We start from the raw sequence: 14,522 nt of genomic DNA on the forward strand, positions 1-14,522 counted from the left end.
CATGTACCAAGGCTGTTTTTTAAAGCAATTACACTTAATTTGTCAATAAGAACCTTTCATCAGAAATAAAACAGGTAGAAGCAAATGAGAATTTATAGACAAATCCCTTGCCTCAAAATTTGCTTTTACAAACATTACACACAGCTACTACAAGAAAGGTCACTGAAATAATGGAATTTGGATGAACAGGCTGCAGACAGCAGCAGTAAACATTTCTTTTCGCCTTGGTAGCTTAACAATGTAAACAGATTTTTTTACTCAAAGTTTTTCTATATGTAGATAAGGCCCAACTTTTACTCTTTATTTTATACAAAAAAGGAAAATAATTTTCTGTCAGTTTAGCTTACACAATAATAAAAATTATCAAATGGCTAGTAATTAGGATAATTAAGAGGCAAATTATTAGATGTGAAAAACATTTTTTTCAAATAATCCTCTGAAACACCCTTCATTGCAACACTTCAAGGCCTAACTAAAAGTTGCTCTGCATTCTATGTAACCTTAGTTAGTGAACCTCAATTAACCAAATATCCTTCTTAAGCAAACAGTTTAAAGTCCCGAGATGCTGATTAATTATATTTGAAATTTCCTCAAGCATTAAATCACTTGGTTATCTGAAATGGCTCTTTGCCGTTTTCTGCATACAGGTAATCAAGCATATGATACAGTACAGATGTCAGCCTGTCATTTTACCTAGTAACTCCAGAAATGGGCACTAAATTGGAAGGAATACTGTAGCACAGTTATATAAAGTTATAGATAAAGTGAACAAAATTGCTATTTTCAAGACCTTGCAGCTCCTAATGATGGTTTTAAATTACTCCTTACTCCTCATGAGAAATGTCTGGCCTACAGAGTTACCATGCTAGCCTTGACACCAAAGGGTAATTAGATGTTAAGCATACCAGGTCAAAAAGGAAAAAGCTTTCTCCCAACATTAATTCTTAAGAGGACTGTGTGAAGAATTTGTACGGCAAACCGTTCCTGTGCAGGGTGCACAGAGGAAGCCCAGGAAACACCAGCACTGCAGATAATTTCCATTCAGCAAGAGAGCCAAGCACTGTAGAAATCAGAACTCTGCCAAAGCCTGGACTGCAATGGCCATGTGTCTCTTCTAGAGAAACATCTGTGTCAAATAGCAACCCTTAGGGGCTATGACCACTCCGTTGACTTAGCCGAGAAATTGAATCTTCTCTGTCCTAGGAGAGAGGCTGGTGTGAAGACACTTATCTGCCAGCTTTTCTGAAAAGCAACTACAAATTCCTTCTCTTAGCTATTGCTCTGGTTTCTTTTTCTTTCTTTACCAGGATTATGTGATTTGTATACAATCACCAGTATAGAAAAAGCTTTGAACCAGGATATCTCCATGGATGCTAATTTAACACAATTATACTTAATGAGAGTGAAACTGCTTAACAGGGATACATTCATTTAGTGATGCACAAATGAAGTATCTCAAACTCTTAAATCAGTGTGAAATGCCAAACTTCCATTACAAACAGATATTCCAGTCATAATAAGGAAATAAATACCAAAGACAAATTAAGTGCTGTGAGTAATCTCCTTATCACTGTAGTTTTATTTTGATGGCTACTTTATGTCATTGCAAGCCTTTTCAGAAGTATTTTTGTGTCTCTTTATCAGGATAACTGTTTAATTGAGTTGGCTGTCTACCAGTTCAGAGGGTTCTACTGAATTAACACTCAGATTTGTTTAGCTTTAGCTAATCAGATGTGCAGTTTTGATGTTCCTGCAAATCTTTCAGCAAGCTTATGTGTTGAAAAATACAGGTTGGTGCAATTATGAAGATCTGTTGCAGATATTATACATTCCCTAGGGTACCAGATTGTTTTTCTTCCTTTTATATTTTATGTAATTATTACAAATCACTATTGGAAGAAATCTATGTTTTGTTTACAGTAAATAATTATTTACCTATGAACTGGATGTTCAGATTAAGAACAAGAAAATATGAAACTGAGAAAAGAAGACTACAATAAATAAGGGAAAAGTGGCTAAATCACTATTAAAATTGCCTAGCAGCAAGGATGGCTATTTTTTCCAGTGATACACCACCAATCCAAATTACTCTAGAAATAAGGGCACAAACTCAATTTCCATTTAGCCCTGCAGGTTATCTGCCACAAAAACCAGTCAAAGAGATGTCTATTTGAGAGGGGGAAAAAAGTAAGAAGAATAAATTACTCCTAGAAAGGAATTAATGACTATTTAATGATAGCTTTACTTTCAGCAGCCCACATGTAATTTCAAGACCTAAAACTAAACTTGGCTATTTGTGTGAAGATTTTCAGGGTGTGAAAGAACAGGATGGTCTTCATCTTTACTGAAACAACTACACCTGCCCCAGGGTGCTCAGGACCATGGATCTTGTACTAGAAGTGTGAGGAGAAAGAATTTCTACTGTTACAGCCAAAGATTAAGTGGCCATTGTATTAGAGAACATTGATTGTGTCATTGTCCCCAATCTCCATGTCTACCCTCTCCATGCTCACTACAGAACCAGAAAAAAGGCATGGACATAAATCCTTTCCTGTCAACTTTTCTCCACTGCCTCAGCAATCCTCTGTTTCTGTGAAGGTATATTTCAGATAACAAAAAGGATTGAGAGAAAGGAGTACATCATCTGGTTCATGCTATTTGAACTGCAGAATTCTTTTCTTTCTTCATGATAGATTTTTTGGTTTCCTCTCTTTGCCCACTAAACTCTTGCAATGAGAATATGGAATTTCCTTCCTACACAGCAATACTTGGCATTTTTGGGAGTAAACATATAGTCCCAGGTCTGCATCACTCAGCGAGGCTTTTAGGGACCCCTGTCTTCATCAGATAACAGCTTGTTATTGTTGGTTACATCATAGAAATTTTTTGAAGCATGTCAAGGCTAGAAAGTAACCGGCTTTAGCTACAAAGACTTTTTTTTTTTTTGTTACTGTCTTCAGAGGATGAATAGGATTATTTTGTGGCTTAGGAGCTGTCTGTATGCTCTTTGTACCTTTTGTCTTTCTTCCCTTGTTTTGCCATGCCTTCTTTAGGACCCATGTTGAGCCAGACTGCACCTGAGAAGACATTTGTTCCTTGGCACATCAGCTCCAGGAGCTGTAAAAATGTAAGAGCCCTGCTGGAAATGTCTCACTTTCTGAAATACATAGGATACTGTATGCACTAGTTGAGTAAAAAAGATTCCAGCCTTCCTGTAGTGGTAGGACATGGGGCAATGGTGTTAAACTGAAAGAGGGACGATTTAGATTGGATATAAGGAAAGCATTTTTAATTACGAAGGTTGTGGGGCACTGAGAAATGTTTCTGAGGGAACTTGTGGATGCCTTGTCACTGGAAATGCTCAAGGCCATGTTGGATGGGCTCTGAGCAACCTGGTTTGATGAAAGGTGTCCTTGTCCATGGCAGAGTGTTGGACTAGATGATCTTTAAATGTTTATTTCAACAAGACATTCTCTGATTCTTGTCATTCAAGTCATATTTCTGAATACTTCCAGTACAGAAATGCCCCAAGAAGCAGAAGACCATGACTTTTCTAATACAAAATTGTGTAAATTTCCTAGTAAAATAGAAAGGCTATGTACAAAAGATCAGCATGGAATCTTAATATAAACAATATAGGATCTCCTGAATATTTTCTTTGCTGAGTTTCTGAACTCTCTGCCAAGCTGTTAATAATGTAAAGGATCTCAAATTATGAACATGGTTCATGTTGTTTGCAGAAAGAAAAGGTGATTTATTATTTACAAAATCTATCAAGTAAGATGGCAAATCTCAGGTGGTTTTGTCCATACTGACGGGCTGCTGAGTGTATATACATCAGTTTCATACTTCAGTTTATCCTGATTCGATTTCATTCATAATTGACAACTGCATTTGCCTTTTTATATTTGCAATAAAATACTGTGCAAACAAAATTTGTGAGTATATATGCAGCAAATCTCGTATCAACACTGACTGGCTGCCAGATTTGGAATCAATTCACTAATTAGTTTGAGAGTGATTAATGTGAGTGCTTAATTTTAATCCCTGATTTAAAAACATTCATGGAAAGAGAATTGACAGCCTAAATAGCACTTCAAAGTGCTACAACTGTTCCTTCCATGAATTCTGCTTTTGTGAAGTGTGGGGGTAAGTTTTTGCTCAGGTACAACATACCATAAGGTGATGATGTTCAGATGCCAAATTCTTCAGGCCTTCTTGCAATAAGAAATAATAACTGTTGACAGGTTTTCTGAGGAAAAACGGAAAGAAAATCCACTTTTTTTTTTCAAAAAACTGAAAGGAACACTAAGCAATGGCTGAATAGGATACTAGGTTTAAATATTTCATTATACCTACACTCGGATTTTCAGCTTGTTTTATGGACTCTACTTCCAGCTAGGACATGACAAGTAAAATTGAATTTTGGGTTTAGATAATAAAACAAGTCCATGTAGAGATTCCAACAGTTTCCTGGTGTAAGTATTAATTCATCTAGCAGCTTTTCTCAGCACTGGCATGTCAGACCTGGTGCTTTCCTCCTCTGCATATTTCTGTCCTATGTGGATGGGAAACCCACAGTCCAGGTCCACCAATGGCTTTCCCAGCTATCTGCTGTGCAGTTCTCCAGGAGCAGTGCAGAAGGGATCCAATGTAATGAATGTACCAATGGCCAAATGTCAGGGCTGACACTGGAAAAGAAGGGTTCCTGACACTAGGCCTGGTTTTGAAAGACATTATGAAAAAAAGAAGACATAACATCAAAAAATGCTCTCTTGGATACACTATGAAGGAAAGAACCCTAGAAGATCAAATAAATTCAATCATTTATTTTTATTAGGACACAGCTGCATGCTCCTTCTTGAACAGTCTGAATTCATCTTTGACTGAACACATCCTCTTGCATCTTTGAACTCATCCAGTTTATGTTGTTTGCCATGAGATACTGCCTTCTGATCCTTCAAAGACTCTTCCTTTCTCAAAATCAAAATCCCAGAAGCATTTTAATAGCTAACATAAGTTACTTAACACTCTCATATCTTAATTTATGTACATACAGAAACATTGTTTAGTTGACGTTTTCATCTGTTTAAATCTGCCTGGACATGGTGGAAGCAGACAGGTTTCAATGGGAAACGAGAAATGTGCCCAACTGCATGATGGATTTTTGCCCTCTCTAGCTCCTTTTGGAAAGATTCATTGGTTAAACCCAACATGTGTGTAACACTGTCTACTAAGATCCAACATTACTGTTTTGCCCAGGCAAAATTCCCAGATATTTGGAAGGTGCACAGTTCAGAACTGATGTTCTTCTTGGCAACTTCCTTCTTGTGAACTACTTTTGCAGCCTATAGCAAATTCTCTTCTATTTCTTATGGGTATATGCAACATGAATAACAATACAAATTTGTTGTGCTGCTCTGCCTATAGCTGTCTAGGTAAGAAAATAAAATTGCCTCTTTGTCCTATTCACTATTTCAGGCTGTCAACAAATATGAAAACTCACAGTAACCACTCACCATGATTAGAAGAGATTTTCATTGTTTTATAGCAATCAAGCAACACAGAACTGACAAAAAGTGCTCAACATTTACATGGATTGTATTCAAATTAAAAATTGATGGGATAAACCCTCCAGACCTCATCATTAGCTCTTCCGAAGTAGCTCCACTTTATTTTGGATTGAATTGAACCCTACGGACTTGGTATGTAAAACCAGGGAAAATGGATTCTGGCCCTTTATTGCCTTTTGCCAATGGAAAAAAAAATATTCATACTTGACTAGCAAGCACACACAATAGTGCAATTTCGTTAGACTTACTCTCTGTTCTTCAGGAACACAAAAAGCACAGATTCTTTTTCTTAAAAAAAAAAAGAGAAATTGCTCTGCAAAAACTTTTTCTTCATCTTTTGGAAGAAGCTCATGGCAATCTATCTTCATTGAAACTGTAAGGGATCTGGCTTGGGTCCTGGAATAGACTCTGGTTCCTTTTAAAACAGGGAAATAGCTTCTAAATACATTGAGCTGCTTTTTAGAATTTATGAAGTAGAACACAAATCTAAGAACTGGCAACATTTAGTGGTAATGAGGCAATAATGAACATGAGAGAGTTCATTACAGGATCAGCTCATGTTATTTTCCAGCAGCTGGAAAACAGAATCTTTCACAGGCTGGGAATGAAAAATCTCACTTTAAAATTATCTTGTGTATACTCAATACACAATTAGTGTAAGAAGGAAGCACAGCAGAATTCATCCTGCTGCTTCTAATGCAATGGGCTTTTTACTGAATGAAGAATGGGTGTTTTTACTGAAGGAAGAAGTGATGTTTTCCTTGTACAGTGCTGTTGTGCCAGCTGACCAGCAGCACATGGTGGAGAGTGGGTCTTGGCTGTGCTTTGCTCCTCTGCAAATGTTTAGAGACAGCCAGTATTGCTCTTGCATGAGGCAGAACCTGTCCCTGTAGTCAAAAAGCACAAAGATAAGGAGTGTGTCTGGCTCTGTGGTGCAAAGAAGAGGAATTTCCTTACACAAGCACATTTTTAATAACCTCCCATAACTCTCCAAGTGGTCTTTCCTACTGTATTTTTGCCATCAGGTGGCTTCACAACAGAAGTATGGCCCAAGACGAGCTTGAAATCCCCTCCCAGTCTCAGAACTAAAGTGAGTTTGCCAGCACTGAGCCATGTAGATGCAATTCCTACCCACCAGTTCAGTCTTACCACTCTTTCACCACTGAGATTTTGACCAGGATGAGTTGCAATAATGCTGTTTTTCAAAGTGACTGCATTGGCCAGCCAGTGGATGCTACTACAGGAGAAAATCCAGCTGCTGAGACATCCTCTAAATGACTCAGGACTACGAACAAAATCACCCCAAAATGGAAAATATTTTCCCTTTAAGTTGCAGTCTGCTGCTGTTCAAAGTATTTTGAAAAGATGATAAGACAACTATTTCACTTCACTATACCCAAGTGTACCCAAGTTTAAAAGATGCTTAAATCAGTTGAAAACAATAGGACAACAAAACATTCCACTCATCTTTTTTAAAGGCTGCAGAAGCCCAGAGGACACCTAGAACTTAGGCTCTCAAGAGAAACCCAGTCATCCCAAGTCAGCTGCAGTTCCTCACCAGTTACTGAGCTGGCTCCCACACTCAGCACTGGTGCAGAAGGGGGTGGTGGAGACCAAGGACAAAAACTGCTTCCCCAGCACTCAGTTCCCCAGCCAGCTAAGGCAGCTGGCTGTCATCACTATTTCCCTCCTCCCCAGGCAGACATTATGCAAGGCTCAAACATGCCTTAGGAGTGAGGCCACAGAAAACAGTTATGGAATCAGGAGGGGTTGGGGAAAGGACGAAGATGGACTGAAACCTATGAGGATTTTTAAAAGAAGGGCATCTATAAGAAGCTTATTTTCTTGCAGAGGCTTGCAAACCTTACATTAGCAGCCTGACTGAAGTTAACAGGCAAGCTGGGCACAAGCAGCAGTGTGGGTCAATGCCAGCAGTTATCACCATAATTCTTTGTCTCAGAAAAATTGAATTATAGAGAACTAGACAAGTTAGGTAATAAGCAATATTTTTTTAAAACACATGAATTGCAGTGGCAAAAGTCAAGGAAGCTTGAAAACTCTTGACTGGAGTGTTGAGAAACCACAAAGTGCAATGTTAGACTGCTAAACCAAGATAATTTTTTGCTTCAGACAGAAGATGCAAAAACAGAAACCAAAAACAACAACAAAACCACCAAAAAAAAAAAGCTGGCAGAAAAAGAACCAGGTATCTCAGCTGCAAAGAAGGCCAATCTGTGAGCTAGAAACAGATTGCCAAAGGAAGATACCCAAGAAAGTCAGCCAAGTATTTATTTTGATTCATACCCATGCTTGGCCCAAAGCCCCAAACACTTTTAAAATATACTACTTGAACAGTAAGAGTATGAATGAAATTGCAACTTCAGCTTCAGAATAATTTTATAGCAACTTAAAGTTATTGTTGACCTTTAAAGAGCAACTACTAATGGTTTGAATTTCTGAGACATGTGAATAAGTTCTGAATGAGACATGAGAGAGAGAGAGGGAGAGATAAAATATACTCCAATAAACCAATACCAGTAGCTTTCCTAGTAAGAGTTTTCTGTTATTGAGACAAAGAGGCTGCAGTTCTTGGCCTACAGCTCACCCAGGATGTATATGTTTGCAGCAAATTCCTGGCTGAATTTTTGCCTCCCTCTACAAGAATTCAAACTAGCTGGTAGTAGCAATTTCTGTCCTGAAATCCAGTCTATAGCTCTAAGAGACTGTCATGTTGTCATGGCTCAGTGAGACCCAAAAAGAATTTCACTGTTGTTTGCAAATACATTGATATGGCTGAAAGTCAGGGTATGTTCTTCTGTGCTCGAGAAGATATAATTTAACAATCTTGGACCCAATTTATTCCTAATTATAGGCAACACAGAACTTTGCAGTGAAGTCAGTGGGCAGAAATCAGATTGTAGCCCGACAGACAAATAACAATCTGCTGCATAGCAGAATGTGATTTACCCTGCATGCTAAAATATGTGTTTAAATAGCTCTGTAATATCAGGGATTCTTCAGAAATGGAGCACCAGTGGATTAAGATGTATAAATGACAATGCATTGATTTGAAAAGAGCCAAGATCATTTGGTGAACACTTTCCTACTCCTGGATGTATTAGAGATGCATTTCTTGAAGCAGTGAACAGACAACAGCACGAAGGAATAAAGCCTGAAATGGGGGAAAGGAAGTTCTCCAAAGATTAATCTGCTATTATATTTTTAAGACCCCTTTGTTATTACCAGCTTAATTATAACTAGATTTGCCTTGCTTTTTCTTACTCTCTTGCTGTAGCCAGAACTGGCAGTGACACTGCTATCCTTGAAGTAAGTGCTGATAAAAGGAAAATCCACAGGGAAGCCTGGCGTGTGGCTTTGCAGGCGCTTTGCGTGCAAGGAGTGAAGCTGTGGTTAATTACCTGCCTCCAGCCACTCCTTAAAAGCTGAAGAGCTTTTCTTTGTATGGCTACAGTAGCCATGGCAGCTGCTCATTTATTAGCTGCAGCACACATTAGAGCAGGCTGGGTAACAAGACTGTGTGCAAGGTGAAGATGGCACATTTCTATTAAAAAAAAAAAAAAAAAAAAAAAAGAGGCCAATAATCTGCTTACTGAGAGCGGGTAATGGAGGTGCCAATCAAAACCTGAAACTGTCACGCATTTCACCATCAGGGAAGAATGACTAACAACTGAGTACTGCACTGAAGTACATAATTATGTTCTGATCTAACTACCCCTAGCATCTGATAATAGATCCTTCACTAAAGATGGGCCTGAGTCCATCATTTTTGTCTCAAATTTGCAAAAATCTTTGACAATATTAGTTGTATTCAGACCCAGATTTGGAGCTAAACAATTTCACTGCAGCAAGACAGAGACTCTTGAGGTGAATTTCCCCAATATTTTACAGTTTCAGTGGGGAAGGGTAAGAGTGGAGAAGAAAGGGCACTGTTTGATATCACAGTATAAACATTAGTGCTTCTGTCTGTGGCAGAAAGTTGTCACTGAAAGAATAAGGTGCAACTGTTTTTAATGCTGTATGTTCACATGAGGAGATCATGAAGAGCAGTGATTCTGTTTCAGTCCTTTCTCCTGTGGACAAACCCAGTATCACTGTGGCTGCTCTCACACATGGGCCTGGAGGGCAATAACACTCAGTTATGGGACTGACCACTATTCACTGTCTATTTCACTCTCCTCTCGCCCGACATTCCCATAACTAACACCACTGACAGCCAGATATTCCCAGCCCTGCATCACTTCCCCAGATGTTGCCATTCCAATTCTCCTGTCAGTTGTGTGTCAGGAAAGCTTAAAACCTGACTTTTCTCAGCAGGCTTTCTTCTAAGTGTACCTGTTCCCAAAGAACTCACTCTCACATCATCATCTTCCTTGCAAGGGAGGCATTGCTTTTAATTTCATCCAGATTTCACAGCAACTAGCACCTACTAGCTGTTTCTTGCTGGGAAATTTAATATTCAGCCCCAGTTCTGTGCTATCTTTTGCCTCTACAATTCCAGCAAATGAGGACATGCATTTGCAGCATGATACTCAGCCCTTTGTCAGCAGATGCTTTGAACAGTCTCCTCTATGTCTTGGTAAAATTATTTCCTACTGAGACAGGAACAAGTGGGGCATGGGAAACCAAAGCCCTGGAAATGGTGAGTTATAATTGCTTTGGGAAAGCATTCACTTTCTATAAAATCTGCCTATCTAAAACATGTTTTCAAAATGTGCCGGCCACTCTGTTAGACTCTCCCAAATTCTCATCAGCACACAAAATAAACACACACACCTCTCAGCTTCCAGCAGAGGCCAGCTTCCTTGGAAACACTTGGCATTTCTGTGGGGTCACAGCTGAGACCGAGTCTGGATCTGGCAGAGAGCAACTCGTTTCGCACAGAGCTGGTACCTTTACTGAAGAACATGTTAAATCTCTGCCCAAGCGCCCAGTCTGGCATTTGTACCCTGGATTTCAAAGGAAGACTAAGTAGTCACTGATAAAATAAAATAAAATAAAATAAAATAAAATAAAATAAAATAAAATAAAATAAACCAAACAAAATAATAATACACAAAACAAAAAGTAAAATAGAATAATTTTAAAATTTAATTAAAATAATGTAATTAAATATATAAGGTGTTTGGCATTGGAGCTTAGGTTAACTAAACTAAGATACATGACAATAAAAAGCATGAGGTGTTCGGCACTGGAGCTGACTTAGTCCAATAAAAGATGACCATTAGCTGACTTGTGGCTAATACAGAAGAGGCATTTCTCAGTCTCGGGCAGAGGAATCAAATGTAGGAAAGGGGAAATTTACACAGTTTAGTTCCTGAGATTAAAGAGTTACCCAAATTTCATTTGAAGCTCAAAACAGAGCAACATTTTCCTCAGTAAATCTCTACAGTCCTGCATAAGAAAAAGAGCAAAGCATTGTTCTTGCTCCACTTCCCCTGCAAGGGGGTGGTTATAAGAAGTATCCACAGCTTGCAGGTATGTTTAAGGCTTAGGTTTTTAAGGTATGTAATAGAACTCACCTCTACAATTTCCATCTTTCTCTTTTTAATTCCCAAAGTTAAAAGTAGCTGCAGACACAGAAGAAAACTGCACCAGTATAACCTAACGGTGGGCATGTGTGCTAGAGCAATTTAACTTGCTGTGTGGCAGAAATACTGAACTTGGTCTGAATGAAACATTAATAGAAGATTGTCTATGAAAGTATCACACATGACTGGATGCTTCTGAGTACATGGTGTGGGAGTGCAAGGGACTGACATCTACAACACAATGTGCTAGTGACTGAAATCAACTTTGTTTAAAATAAATACCATTTTCCCCTTCCATATGGTCTCTTGCTGAATTTTGTGAAATTAATTTTGTACATGCTGCTTTGGTAGAAGGATCCAGGAGGAAATGATTCTCATTCCAAAACAATTAGCACATGACTAGAGAACAAATCTGTCAGTACATTAGTCTGGAGACTAAACTTGAGGCAGTTCTCCTACCTTAGGTACTTTTAAAGAAAGTATATATTTCTCTCAGCCATTTAAGTCCCTGGGATCACTGCCATATTGCATGCAGTGCAGTCTTGCTAAATCAGCAGGACAGACTGTCACAAGATGTGACAGCACATAATGGTGCTGCAGAATGTTTTAAAATGTACAGACATACTAATCAGGGGTGATACGCACAGATCTTGAATCCCTTTGCAAATTAGTAATTAAAAAGCACCATTCCTAGAAAGTCAACTGACATATTAATGAATCATTTTGAAAACAAAAATTACCCAATATGCTGGCATAGATAGTCATAAGAAATTAAAACCTTCCAACCCCTTTTCAGTAAAACATACAAATATGAGCATTTGAGAAGCTTTGTTCATGTTCCAAGATGCTTTAGATTGAAGATTCATTAAATCTCCCTTCTTCTTTCACAGCAGTTTTGGTTTCACACAATACAAATATTTTCATAAGCCCTGGACTGAGTAAATAGGGATAAATTCTTTGTACTGGGGCAAGAGCATTGGAGATCATAGGACACACCACTGAGCCCAGGCAGTTTCCAGGCAATTTCCTGTCCTCATCCATGATTTAAAGGAGACTTCTGATATAAAAATGCTCTTTGCTTTTCTGTGTCTAAGCTCAGCTCTGCAGAAGCAGCAGAGTTCTGACTTTTCAAGAAATTATGAAAGGCATTGCATTTGCATAGATACCCAAGGATGCTTGCTTTTGAATGGAAACAGTTTTGGGAGACAAGGAAAAAGATGACAAAGTATTCAGCAGCTTATATATTTTTTGTTAACTTCAGCATGATCAACAGCTAAAACTAAGTGTCTATTTCTACTTCTTGTATACTTCTGAATAAATGCTGACCAAAGATGCCACAGTGAAATGATAAGTTTTCCTTCCTATTTGTTTTTGATTTGGAGGAGCACCTAAAAAGTATTTGAAATGAGGAAGAAGAGTTGAAAGAGGAGAGCATATACACAATTCATTCCTTTTTTCCATTTTATTGCTCTGAAGCCATAAATGCACCTCCTTCATTTACTGTGGCCAGTTTAGCTAGACTTCAAATAAAGAGCATCAAAACGTGCTGTTGTATCTCTCTCAGCACCTGTGCCCACACATGCTGTACTCCTGGCAGTACTGTGGAGGCTGTCACCCTGACACAGGTGGCTGAAAAACTGGCTTGAAGCATGACTGTAGCCCATCACAACCGTGTGCACAGGCAATAAATATGCCTTAGCTCAGAGACAGCAGCTAATGGCTCAGCTAGGAGCAAAGTCTGCCTGCAGCAGCTACAAAGAGCCCTGGCTATGAAAAAGCCCTGCCCTCTTTTGGAAACGGAACCAATCTTGTATGATCAAGGGCTGGAGAGCACAGCTAACCTGCAGGGGCTGACCGATGCAACTGAGAAAACCTTTCTGCCTTTAATCCATTTACTTTTTCCATTAGAGAGAGCAACACCTATGTAACTGTTTTGCAGACAAGTCCATGGAGATTTTCTGATTACCCTTTTAGTAAATTACAAGACAATCAACAACCAACTTAGCCAGACTTTTAGCAGCCACTCAGTTGTCTCCTTACACAGCTTTCTCCACCCATGTTATGCTCTAAAACGGGGGAATGAAGTTTTAGGTGATTAGGAAGGATCATACCAGGGTACCACTAGCATACTGCCTGTTTCAAAGTCAAAAAGGAAGCACAATAGTCACCACTGCACATTCTACTCACTATGCACAGGAGCTAAATAGTGCTGTTTACAGTGTTCCAGCACAAAGCCAACCTGCCAAGCTTCTGGCAGAGCAAAAACTGAGTTACGTGCCTTCTCTTCCAAACTCCCCCAGCACTTGATGCCTATCCTGCCTGCCCTCCAGGTGAAGGTCTTGTTAATGGAAGTTATGTCCAGATCATGGGATTGCGAAGGGAAAAAATGGCATGACAGTTATGACCCTAGAAGGAACTGTGCTTAGGCACCAGTCTAATGCCAGAAGGTTGCCCATTTCTCACTCTCCTCACCCTGATCTTAGTCCTAACCTAGCCCTAGGCCTGGGCTAAGATTTCTGTCCTGGGACAGGCTAACTCTCCAGGTGTCCATTACTGACATGAGAGTCCTGCTGGCAAGAAACCCTCACTAGGACAACCCAAACCACTTTGAAGACTGAGTGATTAAGTGACCTCACACGTGGCTGGTGGCAAACTTGTATTAAGGAAAATTCTGAGTATACAGGTGCCGGACTGTGAGACCACGTCTTTAGTAATGCATCACAGGTAGCAAAGAAAGAACTCAGCAAAGGGAAGAGGCAAAGGGAACAATGAATGAACTCTGCCCTGGGCTTCTCCTTGCTCTCAAGCACTTTCAGATTAACCTGTGAGAAAAGTAATGATTTTGTTTGCCATAAATAGCCTTTTCCCTCATATTTCAGATATACCAAGCATTGTCAGGACAGCCCTAGAAGTGAAGCCACCTGAAAAAGCCTACAGGCACCCAGTGCTAAGCACCAGAGGGAAGCATGGCAGCTCTTCGCCTGTTTGCTGAGAGAAGGTCCCGAATGATGCTCCTGAGGCCCGTTCCACCAGCACTCCGACCTCCTGCAGGCACCTTCCGACCCGCACTGCTTGAGCTGGTCAGCACCAGGCTCACGGGAGACGCTGCCCACAGCTCTTCCTTAACATGGCTAAACAAATAGACGGAAACAACTTAAAGCCAGCCTGAGCACATCACCTATGCGCTGCCGCCCTGGCTTCTTCCCATTGCAGAGCAAAAAAACCAAAAAGAAACCCTTCCAGGGAACGGAGCCAGAAGCGAGGGGGGGAAAGTTCATCAGGAGGCCACGAGGCGAGGTGGCAGAAGAGCCGGACCGTGTCACCGCAGAGGCACCTCCGAGACTCTCGGGGACGGCCCGGGCGCCGCCGGAGGGGCAGGATGTGAGCTCACGGCGCCGCC

The sequence above is a fragment of the Anomalospiza imberbis genome, chromosome 1, assembly GCF_031753505.1.
Source record: "Anomalospiza imberbis isolate Cuckoo-Finch-1a 21T00152 chromosome 1, ASM3175350v1, whole genome shotgun sequence".
NCBI classification, from domain to species: domain Eukaryota; kingdom Metazoa; phylum Chordata; class Aves; order Passeriformes; family Viduidae; genus Anomalospiza; species Anomalospiza imberbis.